Source organism: Ornithorhynchus anatinus, chromosome 8 (assembly GCF_004115215.2).
Source record: "Ornithorhynchus anatinus isolate Pmale09 chromosome 8, mOrnAna1.pri.v4, whole genome shotgun sequence".
NCBI lineage: Eukaryota > Metazoa > Chordata > Mammalia > Monotremata > Ornithorhynchidae > Ornithorhynchus > Ornithorhynchus anatinus.
In genome coordinates this window covers 46,120,916-46,148,513 of record NC_041735.1, presented here as the reverse complement: position 1 = coordinate 46,148,513, position 27,598 = coordinate 46,120,916, and positions in this window count along the sequence as shown.

Sequence of the window (27,598 nt, the reverse complement as noted above, 5' to 3'; positions counted from 1 at the left end):
CCATACATTCAGAGGTGAATTTCACAATTTCAATAAGGGAGGATGGCATGAGCAAGAGGTGACATATGGGGAAGCTAAGGAAAAGGCACAGTGATAGATTAACTTGAGAGGAACAAAGAGTGTGAGCCTCTGTGCATCATTTACTCTTTGGTTTCTCAAAATGGGGATGTTATTGGTGAGGGATTTACTGAAGTTAGGGCAACCACCTTTCCTGTTAGTGGTAACCAGACTGCTCAGGAGCGATGTCTGTGGGGCAAACTGTCTGAGGAACTTCTTCAGTCATTTTTCCCCCTTTCATTATACCCGGTTTGATAAACCTTTTTATTTCTTTTTATGGTATTTGTTAAGCGCTTAATGTGTGCCAGGCACTGTTCTAAGCACTGGGATAGGTACAAGCTAATCTGGTTGGACACAGTCCAAGTCCCACATGGGGCTCATAGTTTTCATCCCCATTTTACTGATGAAGGAACTGAGGCACAGAAAAGGTAAGTGATTTGCCCAAGGTCATAGAGCAGAAAAGTAATAATGTTGGTATTTGTTGGTATTTGTTAAGCGCTTACTATGTGCAGAGCACTGTTCTAAGCGCTGGGGTAGACACAAGGGAATCAGGTTGTCCCACGTGGGGCTCACAGTCTTAATCCCCATTTTACAGATGAGGGAACTGAGGCTCAGAGAAGTTAAGTGACTTGCCCAAAGTCACACAGCTGACAAGCGGCAGATCTGGGATTCGAACCAATGACCTCTGACTCCAAAGCCCGTGCTCTTTCCACTGAGCCACGTTGCTTCAAAAGTAGTGGATCTGTAATTCGAACCCAGGTCCTTTGGATACCTAGGTCCGAGGTCTATCTATTCACTAGGCCACGCTGCTTCTGCTTCTATGGTCCTCAAATTTTAACTTGTAGTTTGGTCTGAAGTTCAGAAGGCAGGAATAGAATCAAGTGTCAATCAGGGTGACAAACCCAGAGTTTTCATATTATTGGCCACTGGCTATTCAGGCAGCCTAGGGACTCTGGAAACGCAGCAGTAGTGGCTGCAGATGAGATCTCCATCGCACTCGGAACCTACTTGGGTCACTCATAGGAGTGACTGAGACCTCAGTGGACTAGGAAAGGGGAAGGAAAAACGAGACCCAAGGTCATTTATGTATTCCAGAACAAATTGTCTTGTGAAACAAGGTAAATGAGAACAGGGATATTTGGAATTCACAGGTTATCGAGACATTTCAGTGTAAGAATTTGTTTCAACTATCCACTTCCCTCTAACACTTTCACCAGAGCCACCAAAAAGTATCATGGACGGTTTCATCTTCTTTCCCTATCGCTGTTCACCCTCGGTCGATGTAGTGAAGTACAAAAAATGGTAAAATATAGAAAGATCAAGTTTTTGGATAATCCACATACTAAGTAGTAATAAAGTAACAGAGATCAGTAACTTCTTTCTGAGAGCAACGGCTCCTTCTCAATCTCTTTCACAGGCTCCTCCTCAACCTCCCACCCTCTAACAATGGGGTGCCTCAAGGTTCAGTTCTGAGTCTCCTATTCCCCATCTACTCCCACTCACTTGGAGTACTAATTTGCTCCTGCAGCTTCAAATACCATCTCTATGTGGATGATTCCCAAATCTTCATTCAATAGTATTTATTGAGCACTTACTAGGTGCAGAGCACTGTATTAAGCGCTTGGAATGAACAAGTCGGCAACAGATAGAGACAGTCCCTGCTGTTTGACGGGCTCACAGTCTAATCGACGGGCTTACACTCTTCAGCCCAGACCCCTCTCATTCTCTGTAATCTAGCATGTCCTCCTTCCTTCGGGATATCTCTACTTAGATGTCCTTCTGATACCTCAAATCTAACAGGTCCAAGACAGAGCTCCTCATCTTCCCTCCCAAACCCTGAAGTCTTACTGATTTTCTTATCACTGTATTAGTAGTAATAGTAGTTGTAGTAGTAATACTAATAGTATTTATTACACATTTACTGTGTGCAGAGCACTGTTCTAAGCTCTGGGAGAAAACATTCAGGCACTGTAGACACCACCACCGTCCTCCCTGTCTCACAACCTTGATGTTACCCTCAAATTATCTTCTTTCATTCAACCCACATATCCAAACTGTAACAAAATCCCGTCAGTTCTACCTCCAAAACATCTCTGGAATCTACCCATTCCTCTCCATCCAAACTCCTGCCATACTGAACCAAGCACTCATTTCCCTCCTTGATTACTGCATTAGCCTCCTTGTTGATCTCCCTGCGTTCTGTCTTTCCCCTCTCGAATCCAAACTTCACTCTACTGCCCAGATCATTTTTCTGAAAAACCACTCAAGACACATATACCTACTCCTCAAGAACATCCAGTGGTTGACCAACCAGCTCTGCATCAAACAGAAACTCCTTACTATTGACTTTAAGGCACTCAAATCAGCTCACTCCTTCCTATAACTCAATCTGCACATTCAAGCTCTTATAACACCAAAGTACTCTCTGTACCTCAGTCTCATCTATCCCACTACCGACCCCTTACCCACGTTCTCTGAAGGGTGTGGAACTCCCTCTCCCTTCATATCCAACAGTCTACCTAAAATCATATTTCTTCCAAGAGGCCTTCCTTACTAAGCCTTCATATCCCCTACCTGCCCCCTACTCTCTGTCAACTATACAATTGGCAGTGTACCTCCTAAACTCTTTGCTACTCACCCCAGCCCCTCAGTACTAATATAAATGTCCTTATACTTTATTTTCCCTCTCTGTAGTTTATTTACATGTCTGCCTTCCCTTGTGAACTCTAAGCTCCTGGAGAGCAGGAATTGCATCTACTTTACTTTCCCAAGCACCTAGTACAGTACTCTGCACATAGTAAGCACTCAATAAATACCAATGATTGATTTTGCACCAAATACTAGATGACTATTTATTAATTAATACTGCTTTCCAAGGTGCTGAGAAAAAAAAACCTGCTATATGGATAAATGATATAAACATGTAGTCTATAATTATCTATAATTTATATTCAAGCACAGAATTTCTATTTATACATGTGAATATATTAGGCTCACATAAAAATGAAAAATACACTACTAATATTCAACCTGTGGGGGCTGTGTAATATTAAAACTAATGGAAATAAACATTACTTCTTATGTGATTGGAGAGCATCCAGAGATTTAGTTAGTACAGTAAGATCTTTTTAATTATTTTTTTTGATAACAGAGGGAAGTATGAGTGCAATACTAGAATACAAAGTATACTTATATATTTTGTATCTACTGGATTTAGAACCTTTCACTTAAGCATTATGGATATTAAAACCAATTTTAACTCCTGTGGAGAACTGACTGCTAAAAAACCATGGACCCAAATGTGTTCCTTAGTTGTGGGGAGACACTTCGTGACTTCACTCTAGGACTAATGTCCTAGACATATGACACAATGGGGACCTTCTGGGGCAACAATACCGGTGTTGTGCCATTTGGGGATGTGGTTGAGACTTTACCAGTGGAGGTCAGCAGGTCACTCTCTTCAACAAGGGCAAGAAGAGCTTTCGCCCGTGCTTGGCTGAAGGCGAAATCCACTGAGACCTCAAGGGACAGAAGTGGAAAAATCACAATGCCCACACTCCAATCCCTGCTGCAGAGGAGGCCGGGGGAAGCGGGGCGTGAAACCAAGCGCACTGGGGCCAGGCCATTTTGGATTCATGGCCTTGGCTCACCCATCGCAGGACAGCTGCCTGCTAGCATGGCGTAGTGGATAGAGCAAGGGACTGGGAGTCAGAAGGTCATGAGTTATAATCCCAGCTCCTCCACTTGTCTGCTACATGATCTTGAGCTAGTCACTTTACTTCTCTGGGCCTCAATTACCTCACTGTAAAATGAAGATTGAGACTGTGAGCCCCACATGGGACAGGAACTATATCCAACCCGATTTGCTTGCATCCACCCCAGTGCTTAGTACAGTGACTGGCACATAGTAAGCCCTTAACAAATACCACAGTTATTATTGTGGCACCCAACTCCTTTCTTATACCCCCACTAGAACTGAGGATGGCTGAAGCAGTATATCTTTAAAGATTTAGAAAATTGGGAGTTGCACACTTACTAGATTGAGAATGGGAGGGGAGGGAAAAATGTTATCAATGTATTATGTGTTTGTCTTTCCTCTTCCACTAAATTATAAGCCACTGTGCTGGGAATAATTCATGGAATTAGACATGGACTTATGTCCAAGGCATAAAAAATATAAGAATAAAGTGGGGAAAGGGGGGGCAATGGACACATAAGGAAAAATGAAACAGTAAAAAAGTGAAAAAATTTGTGCCAACGATGACAATAAATAGGGCATTGGGCTAGTGAATGGGAAAGGCCACAGAAAAGAAAAGGGCAGGATAGATGGACAGACAGACAAATCTAGAACAGATAGGAAAAGGGAGAGGTGACAGAGGGACAAGTTTGGAGACTCCCCTCTGAACTATCCTTTTCTTTCTGGTAATGATGGAATTTGTTAAGAACTACTTTGTGCCAAGCACTGTTCTAATCGCTGGGGGAGATACAAGGTCAGCAGGTTGTCCCATGTGGGGGCTCACAATCTTAATCCCCATTTGACAGATGAGGTCACTGAGGCACAGAGAAGTTAAGTGACTTGCCCAAAGTCACATAGCAGACAAGTGACGGAGTCAGGATTAGAACCCACGACCTCTGACTCCCAAGCCCGGCTCTTTCCACTAAGCCACAATGCCTTCTACTATCTCTTTAAACTCACTGTGGACAGGGAATGTGTCTGTTTATTGTTGTATTGTACTTTCCCAAGCACTTGGGACAGTTCTCTGCTTACAGTAAATAAATACGATGAATGAATCACTTCTCCCCACCTCCTCATGATAAAGTTTTGAATGGGATCAGCCATTCCCTTGGGTTCCAAGATTCCAAAATTGGGAGCCAAGCTTGGCATGAAGTTGAATATAGCTGAACTGGGGTTATGGTTGGATGGTCCTCGCCGTCTCTGATAGCCTTTCCATTTCAGATGAGAGGCTATCAACTAAGTGACTAGGACACTGACAAACCAAACCAGATAGGACCTCACTTCTGAAAGAATTCCATGGAGGATTAGGAACTCCTTGAATGGCTAGGATGGTAATTTCGTAACAGTCTATGAGGACAACCACCCGTGTAGACCAGTGGCTCCTGGTACCCTTTCAAATCAGTCCTGACTTGCATGTGGTTCAATGTTGTGCTCTTTTCAGTGCTCTTCAGTTCAGTTTGCCTCAGAGCTCCAGCATTTGGCAACAGGATTAGGCCAAGCTGGTCACATGCCCCATTGGTTCAGTGCTCTGCCTCAAATCAACCTTCCCTCTAAAGCCCCTTACCAGCTCACACAGCCTCACCCAATGGACATTTACACACATACACATCCCACCTCCCCCCCGCCCCCCCAACCAATTCACTCACAAAGCAAAACTGGCTGGATCAGGACTCTAGCAACAAAATGGATTGTTCATCTGCCTAGGTCTTTTCAGCTTCATCCACCCATGAACATAATCTCACCATCAAGACCTTCGGCTTTGATTACGAAGGGCTCGTATACGCATATTTCTACAGCTCTCTGTATAATAAACGCACAGAAAAATGGAGCGTGATGTCTCATGTGTTAAAAGCAGGATTATGTTTATAAAAATGACTTTCTAAAAATTATTTTCAATTTACAGCTGGAGGTTGAGTCCTGCTTATTCCATCTTCCGCAGTAACACACATTAATGAATTTGAAGTGTGTTCATTTTGTCCTAACAATTTTAATTCATTATTGGCTTCGTCTGGCAGTGAAAAGATGTTAAAAGGGGTACAAGGACTAAATGCAATTGCTTTTAAATGCTCTCAGGATGATTAATTTCATTAGTTATGAAGTCCCTACCTATTTTTGCAGTCAGCATATTTTTAGCATTTGCTTTTAAATCAGCATTTCCTATGAAAAATATCCCATTTATTTCCTCCATCTCTTCCATTCTTCTTTCTGGCCCTCTCACCCACTATTTTCCTTCCTGGATTTGGGCTTCCCTCCATTTTGGTTAGCAGTAGCCATTGTGTTGGGTTTGGAAGTCAACGACCACCAAATATGTAAAATACATAAAATTCAATACCTTGACATTCTACTTCATTTGCATGAATGGTGGACTTCAGGAATGACACCGTGCCTGGAGAAATTTATTATAGTGCTAGTGATTTGTGTAACACCACTTGCATTTTCTTATCCTTACCCATTTTTCCCACCGGACCACGGAATGCAGAGTGAGAAGGTGAGCCAGGATGCAGCAATGCAATGCCTTCTTAATTTTTCCATGCAGACCCACTGACAGCTAAACTGACATTAGCATAGCACTGACATTATCCCCCAGCACTGTGACCCAGAAGACAGTTGCCTCAGTAACCTCTGCAGTTTTTGCCACCTATGTTGGCCACTTATTTGTCAGGATTTCCTCTGGACCTATGCACTTGTGGAATGCCTTAGGTGGCTCTTTAGCCAGAAACTTCACCACTGATGGCATAGCCCCAGCAAGTAGAACGTGGACAAGAATCCAGGTCACCTGATTCCCAAAGCAATGCTCTTTCCAACAGCAGAACTGTATTTTTTTTCTTTTTTTTAATGGCGTTTTTTAAGCACTTACTATGTGCCAGGCACTATCCTAAGCACTGGGATAGAAACCAGATAATCAGGATGGACACAGTCCCTGTCCCACACAGGGCTCACAGTTTAATCTCCATTTTACAGATGAGGTAACTGACTTACATGAGATCACATGGCAGACAAGTTTCGAAGCTGGAATTAGAGCCCAGGTCCTTCTGACCCATAGGCCCATCCTCTACTATGGCCACACTACTTCTCTGGTTGAGATAGCTACGTGAATCTGATCTGGCAATTAGTTTTCTTAGCGACTCTGTATGGATATTGTTAATTGCATAAAACAATATACTTATTTGAACTACATAGAATATTAATATACTTCTCTCTGAGGAATTGTGACTAGTCTCTAAAGGAGCATAATAAAGGCTCTTTCCAATGTCACTCAGTTCTCTGAGTGGAAAGAATCTGAGATCCTATAATACTTTTTTCCTCTCTATTATAAAAAAAGTAATTGTCTTAATCTCAACTATTTCTTCTAGTTTTTAAGTGGTATTTGTTAAGTGTTTACTGTGTATAAAGAACTGTTCTAAGAACTGGGGTAAATACAAGATCATCAGGTTGGACACAATCTCTCTTCCACATGGGGCTCACAGACTAAGTAGGAGGGGAGAATGGGTATTGAATTTTATGGAAGAGGAAATTAAGGAACAGAGAAGTTAAGTGACTTGCCTAAGGTCACATGGCAGATAAGTGGCAGAGTGGGAATTAGAACCCAGGTCTTCTGACTCCGAGAGCCAGGCTCTTTCCACTAGGCCATGCTGCTTACCAATTTTTAAATTTTAAGTCCTGATGCCAATTCTTCACTGTACAGAGATGAAATCCAGGGGCTACAATGTTTAGGGGTTTGGTTGGGGGTTTTTTTGGCTGGATGCCTTTCTGATTCATTGTGTTCTTTTTTTCAGGGTTTGGTGTGGGACTAATTGACTTGCTTTCTTGCCTTTTTATTATTTTTTTTAAAACTGAGCATTTTAAATGCATTCAAATTCAGCAATCAATGGTATTTACTGTGTGCAGAATACACACTTGGGAGAGTACAATATACTTGGTAGAAATAATTCCTACCCTCAAGGAAGCTTACAGTCTAGCCAACCACTGTTACTACGGATTAACTCTTTAAGGCAGTTTCTGAGGCTGGACCAGCCCAACTACTTTGCTATCCTACTATTTGTAATTCTCTTTATATACCCTAACAGCAAAGCATTGCTCCGACTCTTGGTAATTCAGACTTGCCAAATTATAATGATTATAACAAAATAATAATAATATTTGCTAAGTGCTTATTATGTATTAAGCACTAAGTGCTGAGGTACATACAGGATAATCGGGTTGGACACCGCCCCATTGCACATGGGGCCCACAGTCTAGTTCAGATGAGGAAACTGAGGCATGGAGAACTTTACTGAATAGCCCAAGGTCACACAGCTTATGATGTTGAGGATGACTTGCAGAAAAATGTTGCTGAGAACAGGCCTCTCCACTCCTCAGAAACCTTCAATGGCTACCCATTTCTCTCTTCAGCAGACAATAACCCCTTTAAGACTCTTCCAGCTTTCTCTTGTTATTCTGCTACCTTCCTACCTGCCTTGGACCCTACATAATGGAGGTTTGCCTTTGCTTTACTCTGAGACAAGTGGTGAGGTTTTCCTCTCTGCTTTAACCAATGCCTGAGGTAAAATGGGCCAGGGATATGAGCATCTAACCTTTGGAATTCCTGATTTCATCTCTTTTCACACTTATCAGCTGTGTGACTGTGGGCAAGTCACTTATCTGTGCCTCAGTTCCCTCATCTGTAAAATGGGGATTAACTGTGAGCCTCACGTGGGACAATCTGATTACCCTGTATCTACCCCAGTGCTTAGAACAGTGCTGTGCAAATAGTAAGTGCTTAACAAATACCAACATTATTATTTTCAGAGCCAAATGCTTAAAGTACAGTACACAGGTGCCCAAAGGGGATGTTTGGCTATAGCATATGGTGAGGAGCTTTTGTAGTCAGGCAAACAGCCTCTGTGGGTAAGAGGTTTAAATCTCAGTTGATATATCTACATTTTAATCTGTTTGCATTCTTTCCAATTGTGCTATTGATTAAACATTCATCTCTGACCATCATTCTGTTTGGGAATTATTTCAGGAATGTCTACCAGGCTTCTGTAGAGTTTCCCTCAGATCATGGCCAGATTCTCTCCTCCCTTTATTCCTTTTGAGCACTTCATGTGCAGAAAGGTTACTAGTGTTACTCATCCAGTATGTGTCAGCATACTGTGTATAAGGCTATAATCTTATGGATTTGGCTTGCAACGATATTCACCACACTGCCAACCAGCTTACTACTTCACTAGTCCACCATCTTGGCAGACATATGGGACTCTTTGAGTCCTCGTCTTTGCCCCTTCAGCCACAGCTGGGGCAATTATGTGAGCTCTCAGACAGCCAAGGAAAAAGCCTTCCGATGACCTCCTCCTTATCAACTCCCTTGGGCAGCTTTCGATTTACTCTTAGGCTTTTGATTTACTATCTTCATGACTATATTAAGACACTAGATACTTTCTATCGTTTTCATCATTAGTATCTAAGCTCTCTCTCCCTCTATCTTGAACCTATGGTAGTTTTGGAAATTTAAGCCCATTTTCCCCCTTCTTTAGGTTGTAAGTCTTTCTGTAGTTTTTATTTCTAGTATATGTTCCTAGTAGCGTATGAGAAGCAACGTGGCTCACTGGAAAGAGCACGGGCTTTGGAGTCAGAGGTCATGGGTTCGAACCCCGGCTCTGCCACTTGCCAGCTGTGTGACTTTGGGCAAGTCACTTAACTTCTCGGTGCCTCAGTTCCCTCATCTGTAAAATAGGGATTAAGACTGTGAGCCCCACGTGGAACAACCTGATTCTCCTGTGTCTACCCCAGCGCTTAGAACAGTGCTTGGCACATAGTAAGCGCTTAACAAATACCAACATTATTATTAGTATCTAGCACAGGGCTTTGCCTCCAGTTTGCCCTCAATAAATGCTATAGATGATGATGATGGAAATACTATTATCGCTAACATATTGAGTTTCCACTGAATCCTTTGACCTTGAGCTGATAGGCCATATTTTCTAATTTGGTTTGGACTCTTTCCATCCTTGACTTATTCACCAGTTTGTGCAGATTAATAGAATGTAACCTTCAGGGAAAAAAAAATTCAACTCAGACCCATAGTGACACAGTGAAGCTCAGGGTATCCAAAGTCATCGCGAACTATGAAGTAGCCACTTGTGTGGTATAAATCAATATAACTATCTAACAATTAAATCTACAATGAATATATATTTAAATTACCAAGTATCATGTTTCATTTTACCATCTTGCCATGCATTCTTTATAGCTTACTGTCATGTAATGCTTTATAAATTATACTTGATAAACAACAGCTGTATAATCTTGGAATATTCATCAAGAGACATATGCATCAGTGGTAAATCACTTTTGACTGGTACAATGCCAATAGTTGGCATGCAATCTTTTAACTACTTACTTGTGGGACATTGGAGGGCTGTAGGACTCATTTGACTACACAAAAATGCATACTTCAATATAAATAGCAGGAAAGAGCTTGTCCAAGGGAAAAAAATTTATCATCCCATTTTTGTTCTCAACGAACACTACACTCTATAGTAACACACAGGCTGAAAAAGAACCAGACACTGAATTAAATGATTTTAAAATTATTTCAGTGGTATATATCTATCCTTTACTTTTAAAGACAACACTACTGTCAGTAAGGTCCTGAAAAGTTCAATATGTAACCAGTGTAGAATTTGACTATTAGTAGCATCATCTTCAAATAAATGAAGGGTGTGTATGTATGTGTGTGTTAATTTTTTATCATTGAACAACAGTGTTTTGATATCATTTATCACTGAATTGTTTGTCTTTCTGACTTTATTTCAATTAGCAATATTTGTCCTTCACGAAAAACTTTGAGCCCAATTTTACTACTGATAAAATGTTCACCCTCTAGATAATCAGAAATCTCCTTGATAGCACCTAGGAAGGTAAAACTACAACATACATTCCTCTATAATCAGTCTGCCACCAAAGCCTCTCAGTTCTTCATCCCCAACATTTTCAGCATCCATCCCTTCCTCTCCATCCAAACAGCCACCATACTAGCCCAGGCCCTGAAATAGGACCACCCTTTAAATCCCTGCCTGAGCTGCCAGAACTTTAATCCTTACTGTCCAGCATGACCAAAACCCTTTGTGGGTCATAATGAGATTCCAGGAATGTGAAGTTTCTGGGTTGGAAAGCTCACACATACTAGGTCCCTATCAGATCAGCTGAACAAACACCTCCAGTGGTTGCCTATCAACCTTTGCTCCAAACAAAAACTCCTCACTCTAGGCTTCGAGGCTCTCCATCACCTTGCCCTTCCTACCTCTCCTCCCTTCTCTCTTTCTACCGCCCACCCCGCACGCTCCGCTCCTCCGCCGCCCACCTCCTCACCGTCCCTCGGTCTCGCCTATCCCGCCGTCGACCCCCGGGTCACGTCCTCCCGCGGTCCCGGAACGCCCTCCCTCCTCACCTCCGCCAAACTGATTCTCTTCCCCTCTTCAAAACCCTACTTAAAACTCACCTCCTCCAAGAGGCCTTCCCAGACTGAGCTCCCCTTCTCCCTCTACCGCCCCCCCTTCACCTCTCCGCAGCTTAACCCTCTTTTCCCCCCCATCTCCCTCTGCTCCTCCCCCTCTCCCTTCCCATCCCTTCAGCACCGTACTCGTCTGCTCAACTGTCTATATTTCCATTACCCTATTTATTCTGTTAATGAAATATACATCGCCTCGATTCTATTTAGTTGCCATTGTTTTTACGAGACGTTCTTCCCCTTGACTCTATTTATTGCCACTGTTCTTGTCTGTCCGTCTCCCCCATTAGCCTGTAAGCCCATCATTGGGCAGGGATTGTCTCTATCTGTTGCCGACTTGTTCATTCCAAGCGCTTAGTACAGTGTTCTGCACATAGTAAGTGCTCAATAAGTACTATTGAATGAATGAATGAAACTGCAAAGCAAGCCAAAAACCTAGGAAAAGCACCTGGGTGTGACTAAGCTTTCTTTTCCCCTATCTGTCTTCCCTTCTATGTCTGGGTGTGTACTCCTTAAGTACTTGATACATACCCAGCACCACAGCAGTTATGTAAATATCCTTATGCTCTGCTATTTCTCATATCTTTATTTTAATGTTTCTCTCCCCCTCCGTAGACAGTAAGCTCTTTGTGGGCAGGGATCACATCTAACAACTTTACTATATTGTATTTTTCCAAGCCCTTAGTACAGTGTGCTCAATAAACACCACTGATTGACTTAAGAGCTAAACTGTTCCAACCTTTATTTTCAGCCCATCTGAATAGGGATTGCTAATTACTGTTTTGTGTCACAATTGAACTCTGTTTACACAGAGTACTAAAATGGGGTCTGGGAAATGAGGCAGTTTTTCTGAGATAAGACTTAGAAATGCACATGATGGACAGGGGATGTCTAAGGCACACCCACACCCACACCCCACCTACCACTGACCTGCTGGATTTGAGACTATTCTATAGCCGACCGGTCAGCAGGTCCAATAAGAACAGAGCCTGTATGGGCCAAGTCAGGCTCGGTCTCAACTTCCCCTCCTCTTGCTGTCTGCGGATTGCCACAAAGGGAAGTAAGAGGAAGAGGCCTAAAAACACCTTTAAAGTTCTTTTTTTTTTTTTGGCTTCATATAAAGGGGTGGAAGATAAAGCCAAAAGAATAAAAGGAAAAATGTTTAAATCTTTACTTTCTTTCCTGTCCCTTGATCTTTGTCTAGGCTGGGGGCTGTGGTGGGCACAACCAGAGCCAGGAAGTGACCATTAAAGAGGCCACACTCCTTTTATCCTGATGGGTAAATCTTTAAAATGTTCACAGTGTGGGTGGGCTGGATTCCCAATGTTTTTAATGCCTGTTAGTCTCAGAACTGTTCAGTCCAGAAAGCATTTGAGACAAACCAAGTCAGACCTCCACATCCAATCCACGACAAACTCTAATCCAGGCTCCAGGATTAGAGGACAGAAATGGGATGGTGCCAAGCATATGATCCCATCTGAAAATGAGGTCTTTGTGCTGGCAACTAACTGGAAAGGCTAATGGGATTAGATAGGACTAGGGTAAAGCCTCCTCAAGGACCCCACAGTGGGGGCTTTCCTTAGGCCCTTAGAGGCACGTTTTCTTGGTGAGGGATAGTGGCAAAAATGGGAGACTTGTCTGAAAATTTCATTTAGAGACAAGTACATTTAGGTAGAAATGCTACCTCTTGTTCACTTGTGGAATTATAACACCTGAGTATTTGGCTGAAACTATGCCGGATGGAATTGAATTGACCAGTTTCCGATCTCCACCTCTCCGTCCTCCCCCTCCCAACTCTCTCAGTATTATTGCCTTCAGGTGGCTAAAGGGAATGAGAAAGAGATGATAGGGTATGAACTGCCCAACTAACTGAACTTCAGATGTTTTTGTCTCAGAATCTGGTTCAGAGTGACTCATTTACATTTAGGACACTTTTGCCTTTTAAATGAAAAATCAGCTTTCAAGAGCAAAGGTGACAAAGGACACAGCTGTTTCTTCCACCAAGACACTGATTTTCACAACCCTCTGCACCTATATATTCATATATATATATATATATGTATATATATGTTCTTACCAAAATATTGATTTTCTCCATCTGTAAGAGTTGGTAATTCTAATTGGTAATGTAAAAGTGATATTCCCTTTAGAGGACTTAAAAGTTGTTACTTACATTTTGTTAGGTTCATTTTTACAAACGTTGTTATGGCACCACATGCATTTGTACCTATAAAAGGATCTAGTTCATTCTAGGAAACAACAAAAAATGTCAAGCGTTAAAATGGCTAAAGAAACAAAATAAGCAGAGAAAATGAATATGTCATTAATCCATGGATTTCATCTGAACCTTTCTTTGACTAGAACAAGCCCCTCTTTCTAAGTTTGATCTAAGGCTCTCTTGTCTTATGCTGTCGAGCTGACTCCTACCGATAGCAACTCCAAGGACACAACTCAGCGCTTAGTACAGTGCCTGGCCCATAGTAAACGCTTAATAGATACAATAATAATAATACTCTCTCCCAGAACACACCTCCACCATTTGCAATCATTCTGGTAGTGTATCCATAGAGTTTTCTTAGTAAAAATATGGAAGTGGTTTACCATTGCCTTCTTCCAAAGAGTAACCTTGAATCTGCACCCTCAACTCTCTCCCATGTCAGTGCTACCCAGCACAGGTGAGTTTGGATTGAAGTAGATTGCCTTCCACTCACTAGCCACTGCCCAAGCTAGGAATAGAATGGCTATGATTCTGCTTGATTCTCCTTCCCATAGTTGAGACTGGTAGAGTACTGGAAACTTTCCAGGTGTGATCCTGAGAGGGAAGAGTCTCTAACCTCTTGAAAATACAGAGATCCTATAGATTCTACCCAACATTCTGTGATTTTCACATGTAAACTGTTTTCAGATTTGGTCAGCTATTTCCTATTTCAAAGTGGAGACTGTAGTCCATTGTAGTTCCTCCCACCAACACCCTTCATCCTTTGACCCATATCTTTTTTTTTTTAATGGTATTTGTATTAAACACTGGGGTAGAGTCGAGCTAATCAGGTTGGACATTGTTCATATCTCACATGGGCCTCACAGTATTAATCCCCATTTTACAGATGAGGAAACTGAGGCACAGAGAAGTTAAGTGATTTGCCCAAGGTCACATAGTAGACAAGTGGCAGAACGGGGATTAAAACCCAAGTCCTTCTGGCTACAAGGCCTGTGCTCTATCCCCTAGACCACACTGCTTCTGTTCTGTTCAGATAGTACTATGTTCTATCAGCATCTTCTCTTAACAGTGAGATGCTCTGACTGCAGGTGCATAGCTGCCGAACAAGGAAAGGAGAAAGAGAAATAAAGAAGAAAAATAGCTGTTCCAACTGTTCCTTATTTGTGGTAGGCTGTTACTTCTGTAACACCAGTCTTGACCTTTTAATCACAAGTGCAAGTCAGCTAGACTGTGAGCTCCTTGTGGGTAGGGAATCAGGGCATGTGTCTGCAATATAATCTATTGTATTGTACTCTTCCCAGCATTTAGTACAGTGCTCTGGACACAGTAAGCACTCAGTAAGTGCCACTGATCAATTGACTGACATTGATAAAAAGAAAGGAGGAAAAAGAGAAGAAACTGAGAGACTAGGAGGAAAATGATGAAAAATATACATCAAAGCCCAGGATTATTTTAGGGCACTTAGTAAATAATCATTGATGATGCTTACATAATTTGACCCAACAAAATAATTCTATAACACATAAGGAATATTTTTAATTGCACTGTCTTTCATTCATTCATTCATTCAATAGTATTTATTGAGCGCTTACTATGTGCAGAGCACTGTACTAAGTGCTTGGAATGTACAAATCGGTAACAGATAGAGACAATCCCTGCCCTTTGACGGGTTTACAGTCTAATTGGGGGAGACAGACAGAAAAGAACAATGGCAGTAAATAGAATCAAGGGGAAGAACATCTCATTAAAGCAATAGCAAATAAATAGAATCAGGGTGATGTACATCTCATTAACATAATAAATAGGGTAATGAAGTTATATACAGTTGAGCGGATGAGTACAGTGCTGAGGGGATGGGACGGGAGAGGGGGAGGAGCAGAGGGAAAGGGGGGAGAAGAGGGCTTAGCTGTGGAGAGGTGAAGGGGGGGTAGAGGGAGCAGAGGGAAAAGGGGAGCTCAGCCTGGGAAGGCCTCTTGGAGGAGGTGAGCTTTAAGTAGGGTTTTGAAGAGGGGAAGAGAATTATTGCAATAGTTGACAGGATGTAACACTGAGAAAATGCCTTGAGAAGAGAAAAAGATCAGGCATTTGAAAGAAATAGCCCACTGAATCTTGTCTAAGATATGAACCTACTAGCTATTTGGTACTACCCTGTCCAACAGGGAAACCTGCTCCTTAAACTCACAAGCCTCTGAATTGTTTCCTTTTCATTTTTTTTTCTAAAAAAAGTAAAAGGGTATAAAGTTTGCCTGAACTCTTGATCACACATTTTCTTGCTAGATATTAAAAAAACACAGTATCATCATTATCTTCCACCTCCTCATCCCCATTATATGGGATTAAATTGGTTACAATATCACAAAATCTCAAATCTAGCAGATTTATTTTTAGGCTAATGTCTGATTCTGTAAGAAAATCCACAGTTGAATTTGGGAAGGTGATGAAATGAAGTCCTTTTTTAACTACTAAAACTTTCCAAAATACACAGTAGGGTGCATTACCAGAATGACTATCATTTTTCACAAAATTATTTGTCTTCTGATCTTGAGGACTAATAATTGGGAACCATTCATTGTATCTTTCCCTAATCAATGAGTGGAAGTTGAACGATCCCTGTGTATCTGTCTGAATGGGGTATGTTTCTTCCTGTGGTTTGTCGAACTGGTTAGCACTGACAAGAAAGGTGAAACCATCAGGCAAGTTTGTACATACAAAAACCCACCTAGGTACCATTTGTAACCTGGTCCACCCACAATTCCCTCCATGTGACAGGTACTATTAGTAAAAGTGAAATGTGGAACTGAAGAGGTAAGTTCCTAATTTTCAACCTCAAAAACCTTATTGGCATGATGAAACAGCAACTAGTCTATTAAAGTGGACCATCTAGAGGAGGCAGGAAAGTTAGTGGGATAAAGATTTTTATACCATAGTTTCCTCTTTCTACCTTGGCTATCCTTGGCTCATATTGCATCAGCAGCTGCCCCTTTATGGAGGGAAATTCTGCCTTCATCTTTTCTCCTGCATTTGATTAAGGGACATCTTTTTGATGTCCTGACTTCTTCCCATACCTTCCTGTCACTATAAACAGCACCACCATCCTTTCTGTCTCACAAGCCCAGTAACTTTGGTGTTATCCTTGACTCACATCTCTCTGATTCAACCCACATATTCACTGTGTCACTAAATCCAGTTGGTTCAGCCTTCACAACATAGCTAAAATCCACATTTTTCTCTCCATTCAAACCAGTACCACCTCAATTCAAGTACTTACCTTATCTCACCTTCATTACTGCATCAACCTTCTTGCTGACCCCTAACCGCTCTGTCTCTCCCTACTCCAGTCCATTCTTCACTTTGCTGCCCAGATCACTTTTCTACAAAACCTTTCAGTCCATGTTTCTCCACTCCTCAAGAACTTCCAGTGGTTGCCCATCTACCTTGGGCTTTAAAGCACTCAATCACTTTACCCTTTCCTACCTTACCTTGCTACTTTTCTACTACAACCCAGCCTGCACACTTTGCTCCTCTATTACTAACCTATTTGCTATACCTCAGTCTTGTCTATCTTGCCAATTACCCCTAGCCAACATCCTGCTCTGGTCTGGAATGCTCTCCCTCTTCATATCTGACAGGTAATCACTCTCCGCCCACTTTAAAAGCCTTATCAAAGACACTTCTCCTCCAAGAGCCCTTGCCCAGATAGGCCCTCATTTCTGCTTCTGCTAGTCCCTTCTGTTTCACTCTTGAATTTTCACCCTTTATTCACCCCTCCCTCACCTCACAAGCATTTATGTACATATTCATAATTTATTTATATTAATGCTTGCCCCCCTCCCTTTACCCCACCCCCAGACTGCAAGCCCATTGTGGTCAGGGAACGTGTCTACCCAAGCATTTAGTACACGGTCAGCACACAGCAAGTATTCAATAAACACGATAAATTGGTTGATCTTCTGCACATTATACCAGGTAACAGATTTCTGCAAGACCCTTGCAAACTTCTCAGACCAAGTTCTAACCTTTAGGGAGAGGGTGAACATTTTTGCTTTAGCAAAGCAGTTTTGGGCAGTGCCTCCTTCTCTGCACAGGCTACTTGATAGTAGATTTGTACCACCTGAGGCACTTATAAAGTCCTTGGGCCAAGAAACTGAATCAAATAGAATTTCAATACTTTGTGTACATTATCTCTTCTTCAGTCCCATACACCCTAATTCCATCAGTCTTCCAAGGGATGATGGACTACACTTTGATCATTGTTTTCCTCTGCTGTGGGATCGAACAAATGGGCAAGAATTGGAGCCAGGGATTACTGATGCTGAGAAAAACAGCAGTGAGTTCTTGTATTTCACTTTTCCATATTTTTTCAAAGTTAAAAAGCACGTGGATCCTTCTGAGAGATCTCTATAACAGGATAGACAAAAAGTTGTGCTTTTTATGACTAGCAAGTATATGAAATGTTCTATTGACTTATAAGATGCTCTTTCAGTCAGACATATCTGGAGGGGAAGAGATTATTATGCGGGATGTAAACTGGATACAACAACTGCGTGAAGTGGTCTCCTAGCATTAATAATAATAATAATAATGATGATGTTGGTATTTGTTAAGCGCTTACTATGTGCAGAGCACTGTTCTAAGCGCTGGGGTAGTTACAGGGTCATCAGGTTGTCCCAAGTGAGGCTCACAGTTAATCCCCATTTTACAGATGAGGTAACTGAGGCACAGAGAAGTGGAGTGACTTGCCCAAAGTCACACAGCTGACAAGTGGCAGAGCCGGGAGTCGTCCTCATGACCTCTGACTCCAAAGCCCAGGCTCTTTCCACTGAGCCACGCTGCTTAGATTAGCAGATCTTCCTTATGCTGTCCATTGTTGATCCCCATCTCCTGAAAGGAATCTCTTAAGTTAGGTCCCCAGAGGTACCAGGTGCATGGAAAAACTAATGTCTCCTTCAAAGAAAAGAAAATTCCCAGTATCCTTCCTTGTGATTAAATACCCCCAATTCACGAGCACAGCATCTGGTTCATTAGAGTAATTGCCAGTACTTGTTGAGAATGAAGCAACTAAAATATTCCCTCTTGACAGTTGCCAACAAGAAAATGCATAGGTAGGAATTCAGGACAAAGATTTGTTAACATGAAGCAAACCCTATGATGGAGGACTGTGCATCCCAAGAATCCACAGGGAAGCTGGTCATGGATTTCAAGGGAAAAGGCATATGAAAGCATCAGAGTGGGCACAAAGTGGTATAGGCTATTAGCACATGCTGCCCTTTCCTCCTTCCCTCAAGCACATGCCCTTCCTGATTTTGCAAGCAAGTTTGCACTGGGGCTCATTGTGGAACTGAAGCTGCCATCACCCAAACAGAGTGTAGCCAGCATAACGTCACAGAAGTCTTCTGTCCAAAGTTAAAATAGCCTGCTATCCCCTAGTAATGGTGAGAGGTGAAATAAATGTATTTAAGTAACCCTCTCAATTTGCAAAGTGTTTCTTATTATTTTATCCAAGTCCTCTGTAAATATGATATTGATTATTGTCCCTGCTCTGTAGATCAGAATACCAAAAAGTTAAGGGACCGGCAAATTATCTCAGCCAATCGACAGAAAAGCTGGTTCAGGGAGTAAAAAAACGTTGGAGTTTTCTCTAAGGACCCTTTGTTAAGGGAAAATCACCATAGACTTGAGAAACAGTATGGTATAGTTGATAGTGAACAGGCCTGGAAGTCAAAAGGTCATGGGTTCTAATCTCGGCCCCACCATGGGCCTGCTGTGTGGACTCGGGCAAGTCACTTCGCTTCTCTGCACCACAGGTACTTCATCTGTAAAAAATGGGGATTGAGTGTGACCCCAATCTAGGACAGGGTCTGTGTCCAACCTGATTAACTTGTATCTACACCAGCGCTCAGAACAGTGCTTGGCACATAGTAAGTGCTTAACAAGTACCATAATTATTATACAGAGTCCTGTTCAGCCAATTACGATAGGGCTGAGGTAGAGACTGAGAAATATAGTGGTCTCATACCTTGACTGATGCCTCATGCATATACACAGCTGTCTCTTTCTACACCAAACCTACTTGCACCGAGTCATGGACCGAATTACACCAGAAGAGGTTCGTGTTTGGGGAATAATGTTCCCTAATTCTTTCTGTGTAATGAAAACATATGTTATAGCAGAACTAAGTATACTAGAGGGCTGAATTTCTGACTCCCACATCTGCATTCAGCAGATCTGGGTCTGCATTATTGTTTTATCACCTTTATACTCTTGAGAAATGATTTACCAAATGGAGTGGTTGGAAGGCAATGGGACCATATCCTGTCATTTCTACCTCGGGTCCTCTACTTCCCAGGGACCTTAACTGACCTGAACCTTCCCTAGCAGGAAATCACACACCCAGGAAATGCAGAGAGGAAATAAAAAGAGCAGCAATAACATTTATCACTGAGAGAGCAGTTTCATAGTACTTAAAAGCATCAACTAAATAATGTTCACAATACCCCAGTGAGCTAGGCAGTCTAGGAAGTATGAATGTCACTCATCACATAATCTGCTGAGGCTCGTACACATCATGATTTGGGACCCACATGCTTTAGGTAATTTAGGAAAGATGTTTGATCTATTTTGTCAGAAGCTCAGGTGAGGTGTTAATGTCCAAACAGGACCACAGTTGTAACCACAGCATTTGCATTTGCCTGCATTTGGTTGAAAATGCTTAATAAGCTAGCAAGTCTTCCTCTCCATCAAAAGTCACATAGTCCAAAGTAAAGCAGACTTGCTCAGTGTTCTGAATTTTATAGTGCTGACTATCTGCTCTCTGAGCATCAAAATCTGAAGGTCTGTCAGAAGAATGAGGGGCACTGAATTATATTTTCAAAGAAAAATAGAGACTTCCTGTGATTATTTTTATGCACCCTGCAGTTCCCTGTCCTTTCCTTTCATACTTGTTTTAAATGCATTGTATTCATAACCTTCACTTGTAATTTGTATACTTAGCAAAGATTGGAAGCCATAAATCTCAGATAATTCAGCTACCTTGGAAAAACCAAATGTCATCCTGTTCATTTGATGGCCAAAAAAAGGAAAGAAAAAATATATAAATTAAGGCTATACCCTACGGTGCACTTAATTTTACCATTTGTCTAAAGATGTCAATTCACACACTTCAACATCTTCCATTAAGCATGTGAGCAGAAATAGCTGTCAATATAATCTTCAACACAACCAGAAACAAATTTGATCAACTGAAAACAAGTGTGACTAATAAACCCCAAAGAGCATTTAAGAGATTACTGAGGCAGGAAAAGAAATTGCAGTGCTTTACTTACATATCTGACCACCATTCCTTCGAAACTACATAGATATCTTGATTTTTTGCCTCAAGCCATCAGTGAAATAACATGAACACCATGATGGGGGATACTGTAGTTCCCCTCTGGTAGGTGAAGTGTATGTGAAAGTAAGAAGAGGGCCAAAGATAAAAAGTGGACAATGCAGGTGAAGAACGAAGGAATGCTATCACTCATTCTCCTGTCATAATGTGAAGATCCCAGTAAGATCCCGTACTTGTGCTTTACTCCATGGGACTGAACAAAAGAAGCCACCATTCTAACTTGTCCTTCACCTGCCTCCCCACAACACCACGATCTGGTAAGCAAGGGCATATCGAGAGGGCAGGAAGACCAGGTAGACTAGGCCACGAGATGAACTCTGTTTTTTAAATAGTGTAGACAGCAAAAACTGCTAAATGTGTTGTCTTTCATGTGCCCATAAAACCATTCTGATAAAGGAGTCTCTCATCTTCCAAGTTTTTCTAAACACTTCATTTTTGGTGATTATTATCCTGCTCCTGCAACCTCTGCAAAATACACTTCATTAAAAGTTGGTTCTTCATTTCAGGTTAGTTGCTTCTTTCATCTCTTTGTGTGATTCTCCATTTGGCTAAAAGTAGGGCTGCTCTCTCTCCTTTTTTTCTTTCTTCAGACTGAAGTGAACTAGAGCCCTTCTAAGGTAGATAACTTTTGTTTTGTGGGAAGAGATTTTCCACAAAGGGCTGATGGAAGTACTTTTCCAGAGGTCCCCAAAAAAGGCTGAGACTTGGGATCATAAACTCTCAGAGGGCAGGAACTTGCCAGTACAGTGCCCGGAACAGAGTCATATTATAATAATAACAATGATACTTGTTAAGCGCTTACTATGTGCCAAGCACTATTCTAAGTGCTAGTGTAGAGATACAAGTTAAGTAGGTTGGACTAAGTCCCTCTCCCACAAATGGGCTCACAGTTTTAATCCTCATTTTGTGGATGAGGTAACTGAGGTGCAGAAAAGTCACATGATTTGCCCAAGGTCTCATAGCAAACAGATGGTGGAGCCAGAATTTAGAACCCAGGTCCTTCTGACTTCCAGGTCCGTGCTCTTTCCATGAAGTCATGCTATTTCAGGGTGGCAATGAATACCTTTTAAATAAAAGGCTGACCTTACAGCACAAGGACCATCCTGTAAACCAGGACCATCCTGTTAACCAGGAGATTTCTTGATAGAATAGAAAAAGGCAGGGAGAGCATATGACACCAGGAAAGGTAAATGTGAGCCTCACATATCCCTTCGGAGCTGCTGCCATGTAGCACAGTAATATGACAGTACCCCCAAAGACAGCATCTAGGAGATCTGAAACTGAGCCCCCTGGTTTAGATTCAGGTTGTCCAGGGAAGCACCAGGCCTGACTTGATCTTTGATCTTTGATCCCCCAAAGGTTAGCAAATGTCCAGGGTCACTGCAGTCACACTATAACAACTCCCTGTTGCCAGCACCAAAGAGTCCCTTTCCTTGCCTCTCACTATTACAAGGGCAATAATAGAAGCTCCAGAAAACGTCTTTCATTTCCATTCCACAGAACACTTCCTGAATTTCTATGGGACATTTTAAACTAATGGGATGTTTAAATTTGGTAGTTACTTGGATTCCCTTCTCTACAGAGTTTCAAATCAAGCTAAGTTTGTTTCTCTTCAAAGCACTAGGCACAACAAAGATTTTCCACTCTCTTCTCAGCTCTCACTCATCTCGTCTCTCTCATCCTCCCCAGAGCCTCCACTACCTCTTACCTGTAACTTCTCCACTTTATGGATGGCCTCTTTCTAAGGCCCATTAGAGGCAAAGGGACCCTGGGACTTCATCTCTTCACCGCCGGCCTCCTGCCTTCTATGCTCTTGCTTGTAATCACATGAGTAACACAATGTTACCAACAGAGGTATATTTTTCGTTATTTCAGTAGTCTTTGTTTTGTGTACAGTACTTAAAAAATATGTCCAGTGTTATGACGATAGTATTTTATCCACCAGAAGTAAGAACATTATGTTGGGGAAGAGCGAGTAGCTTGTAAAAGATATTATACTGCTTTCTGCTTTTAGCTCTATATCCTGCAGGTAAACTGACTGATATTTTAATTTCTTCGAACTCTTCCGAAAGCTCACTAAATGAAGGTTCTGAAGAAAATATATAACTTTGGTTATCATACTTTATGGTTATTACTGTGTACACATTAAATGTGAATTAATGCAATAAAACAGTGCATTTCACATAAAAAATACTGTGAATTTCACTGCTCTTGCTGACATGGCACATGCATCAATGTAATTATGGGTTACAAATCTTTAGTGAGAAAGGCCGTGTTATATTTTCCTGAGACTCACTTACGGTGAGAATTCATAAGGAGTAATGCAGTCTGATGTAACCATCCCACCTGATTGATGGACCTTATACGATACAATATGTCATTCAGAAAATTAGTATTTACTTTGAATTTCTCTTACATTTGATAGTGGATGGTGAAGTTGGACATCGATACAAAACTCCGTTGCCAATGGAAATCCAGGATGTTTCTCAGCATTGGAAATGGAATTATTTCAATTCTTTCAGAATCAATCAACCAATACTGCGCAGAGCACAGTAATAAGTGTTTGGGAGGGTACAGTACAATAGAGTTCGAGGACATGATCCCTGCATACAAGGAGCTCACAGTTTAGATTGGGAGACAGACAATAAATAACATATATGTACCTGAGTGCTGTGTGCTATGTGATCTCAGGCAAGTCATGTAATCTTTCTGAGCCTCAGTTTCCTCATCTGTAAAATGGGGATATCATAGAGTTCAATGGAGATTCACCTTGGAAGAAGTAAAACAGGCATATTGTGAAGCCAAAAGAAGATAGTTAATGGGAAAATCCTTGGAAAAAATAGGTGCCCCCCAAATCAAGGTAATATTATATTTATGTTAAATCTGCCCTGAAGCAGATTTTGAAGTCATGTAACAAATTCAAAATGTCAGTTCATACACCTATAAATTATATATATATATATATAAACACATTTGTATGTATATATATTAATATACACACATACACATATATATAATATATATAGATAAATATATATAATACACCAAGGGCTTTTCCAGCCCCTCCGTAGCAATTATTAGAGAATGAAAATGAGGCAGTAAGAGCATCAATCATCATAGTTGTTGTTGAGCTAGAGAGGATGGCTACTGCTGCCAATATCCTATTTTTTTCTTTTAGTGGCGTTTGTTAAGCACTTATTATGTGCCAGGCACTGTACTAAGTGCCAGGGTAGATAAAAAATAACAAGGGTGGACATGATCCACATCCCACATGGGGGTCACAGTGTCAATCTCCATTTTACAGATGGGTAACTGAGGCACAGAGAAGTTAAGTGACTTACCCAAGGCCCACAGCAGACAAGTGGTGGATCTGGGATTATAACTGACTCTCAGGCTCATGCACTCTCCACTAGGCCATGCTGCTTCTCAGTAGTTTTCTTCAGTAGCTTTGGCCCCATTTCTCCCCTATGATTTATATTTATAAATTCAGCTTAACCATAAAAACTCTAAATTTTATTTTTAAAATGTTAAGTTTTTCTTCATATTTTCCCTATCAAAATTGACTTTGAAAGCATTCTGCTTCTGCCATGATAGGTTTGTGAATCAGTGAGGATCATCGTGTGGCTCCAAAGCGCTTAGTACAGTGCTCTGCACATAGTAAGCGCTCAATAAATATGATTGAATGAGTGAGTGGCTCCTCCTCGCTTGCTGCACTGGAAGCCCCAGAGGAAACGCAATATGCAGTGACAAGAGAGTGTCAGTGGTCCCGGACAAACCATTATCACTCTAATCAATCTGTCCCCTGGGTCCAGAAATAGAAACGATGCAAGTCCGTCATCCTTGAATGGAAACTCCATCGATCTTCCCGGTTGCCTCTGCCTGCAACTACTCAGTTCCAGTTGTCCCATAGCAGCCACAAGACCCCAGGGATGAGGCTCTCTGGCCGACATAAGGCTCCTCCCACCCATTCCTCTTCCTCCTGGGCCCACCTATGTAATTTCTGATGATTTGTTAAACTATTTTAACCCTGACTTTGGAGGAAGCAGCGGAAAGGCATGTGGAGCTTGCATAACATGCATGAGTTTAGGGGGCATTCCTGCAACTATGTGTTAGTCCCATTCTTGGTAAATCCCTCTTAAACAAAAAAAAGTTTTGTCAACCATTGTTTCAGTGGTAAATATGAGACAGGGGAAAGCTTGTTTCCAAAATAATTGAAACAGTACATGGTTGGGTTTGGTACAACTGGGCTTCTGTCCTCAATGTTTAAGAGCTTACATTGGGTTTCTGCATTAGTTCATTGCACTGTATAAGTACCTGAAGCATTTAAAGTTCATTCACTACCATAAGTTTACTAGAAACTTTGAGCAGGTATAAACTTGTTCCCTGTATAATCTAGTGAGCAGTGTGGCTGGTACAGAAACACAATGTGACTCTGTTTGATGGCATTCTTGCCCAGGCCTATGTGGTGTTTATGGCCAAGTCGCAGTTGTTATTGCACTGTGTTCCTCTATTCTTCCTCCACATTCTGTCCAAATCACTTTTTAGAAAGGTACATTTGGGCAGGAATTTCTCAACTTGCACATTCTCTGCTCAAAGAAACAAAGCATAATAAAAGTATGTGCCTAGTGGAAAGAGCAAGATTCTGGGAGTCAAAGGACCTGGGGTCTAATCCTAACTCTTCCATTTGCCTGCTGGGTGATCTTGGCCAAGTCTTTACTTCTCTTTGCCTCAGTTTCCTCACCTGTAAAAGTGAGGATTCAATACACGTTCTCTCTCCCCCTTAGACTGTGAACCCCATGTTGGGCAGAGACTACGTCCAATCTGCTTATACTGTATCTACCCTAGCCTGTGGCACATAGTTAGTACTTAACAATTACCAAAATTATTTTTAACAGATGTTATTACATAGCGTTATTGGCAATTTTTTTCCATTTCTGTCTGTTCATACATGACATGACTTGCTTGTCCTGACATCCCTCTTGTGTAGCACAACATCCTCAAAATGGTTCACTTTTCATTTCAACAGAATGCCAGAATACTCTTATAAATATTTTCTCATGTGATCCTTGTGTATAAAGGGATGGGCAAGTTACTCTGAGAGGATATGTTTTACAGCTTCAATTTAATTGAGAGGAATTGTTTTTAGATGTTTGAATATTCTTTATGGAATGGAATTTAAAGTGTTTTAATTTTTTTGATTCTGACTATTCTTTATTACTCTACCAAATTTCTGTACTATTTGCCCTATTCTTTTGAAATGTTCTTGGTCCTTCCTAGTTGATTTTAGTTTATCTGAGAGTTAATATAGTCATCTGGAATGATAACTACTATGATCTTTTAAAGTCAGTGAAGAATCTCCCCCATAAACTATAGGAGTGTAAATAAGTAATTGTCTGTGTTATCACAGAGAATTTTTTGTTTCTTTCTAAACTTTTATTTCATCACCCTGTCACAAGGATACTCTGTTATCAGTGAAGTGGGTAGCAAACACTAAAATTGACTGGGTTTTGGTTTAAAAACTCAACTCAAGGTTGTAATATCTGGAAGGGAGATATTTCTATAAAGATTAAACCATGATAGGCCTAGTCACATTTACTACCAGACAGAAGAATAAATACTGAGAATCTTATCTTTTTTATTTACACAAGGAGCAGAAAATACTTGATGACAAACACTTTCACTTGCATTTGTCACAGAACACTTTTTACAATGTATTATCATTATCTGTTCTAACACCAAGGGGTTGGTGTTGATAATACATATCGGGAAGATGCTTTTCTGATGACCTGTAAATACCACAGTCCCAAGTCACGTGTAGGAAGAATAACACTGATTTCAATACTTTAGTTGAATAAATCTACACGCTTTGGGGTGTAACTGTGGTGGCTAGAATGTGGTTTAAAGACCATTTAGATTTTAAGCAGCCTACTGTTGCTTAAACATAGGTTAAAGTACTCATCCATCTCACTGACAACACCTTTCCCTCATCCTCCCTATGTCCTGTAATTCCTTCCCCCTACACATACATCAGACTACCACTCTCCCCACCTTCAAAGTCTTATTAAGGTCGCATCGCCTCCAAGATGCCTTCTTGGAGTAAGCCCTCTTTTGATTCAATCATATTTATTGAGCACTTGCTGTGTGCAGAGAATAGTACTAAGTGTTTGGGAGAGTACAATACAACAATCGACATATTCCCTACCCACGGTGAATTTACAGTCTAGGGGGGAGGTAACTGAGGCACAGAGAAGTGAAGTCACTTGCCCAAGGTCACACAGCAGACAAGAGGTAGAGTCGGGATTAGGACCCATGACCTTCTGAGTCCCAGGCTAATGCTCTATCCACTACACCATGCTGCTCTATGCACTTGGATCTGTGACCTTTGGGCATTTAGCATTTGCCCTGAATTTCATCGCACTTGTGCACCTATCAACTATATCTTATAAATTATTTATATTGATGTCTGTCATCCAGTCTGAACTGTAAGCTTGCTGTGGAAAGGGAACATGTCTACCAACTCTAATGCATTATACTCTCCCAGGCACTTAGTACCGTGTTCTGCACACATTACGTGCTCAGCGAGTACTATTGATTGATTACTGATTGATAAACATTTGATTCCAATCATTACCATCTGGTATAAGAACAAATCATTCAATTATTATGTCTTTGTATTACTATTTCTTCCAAAGAGATCAAAATATTTAT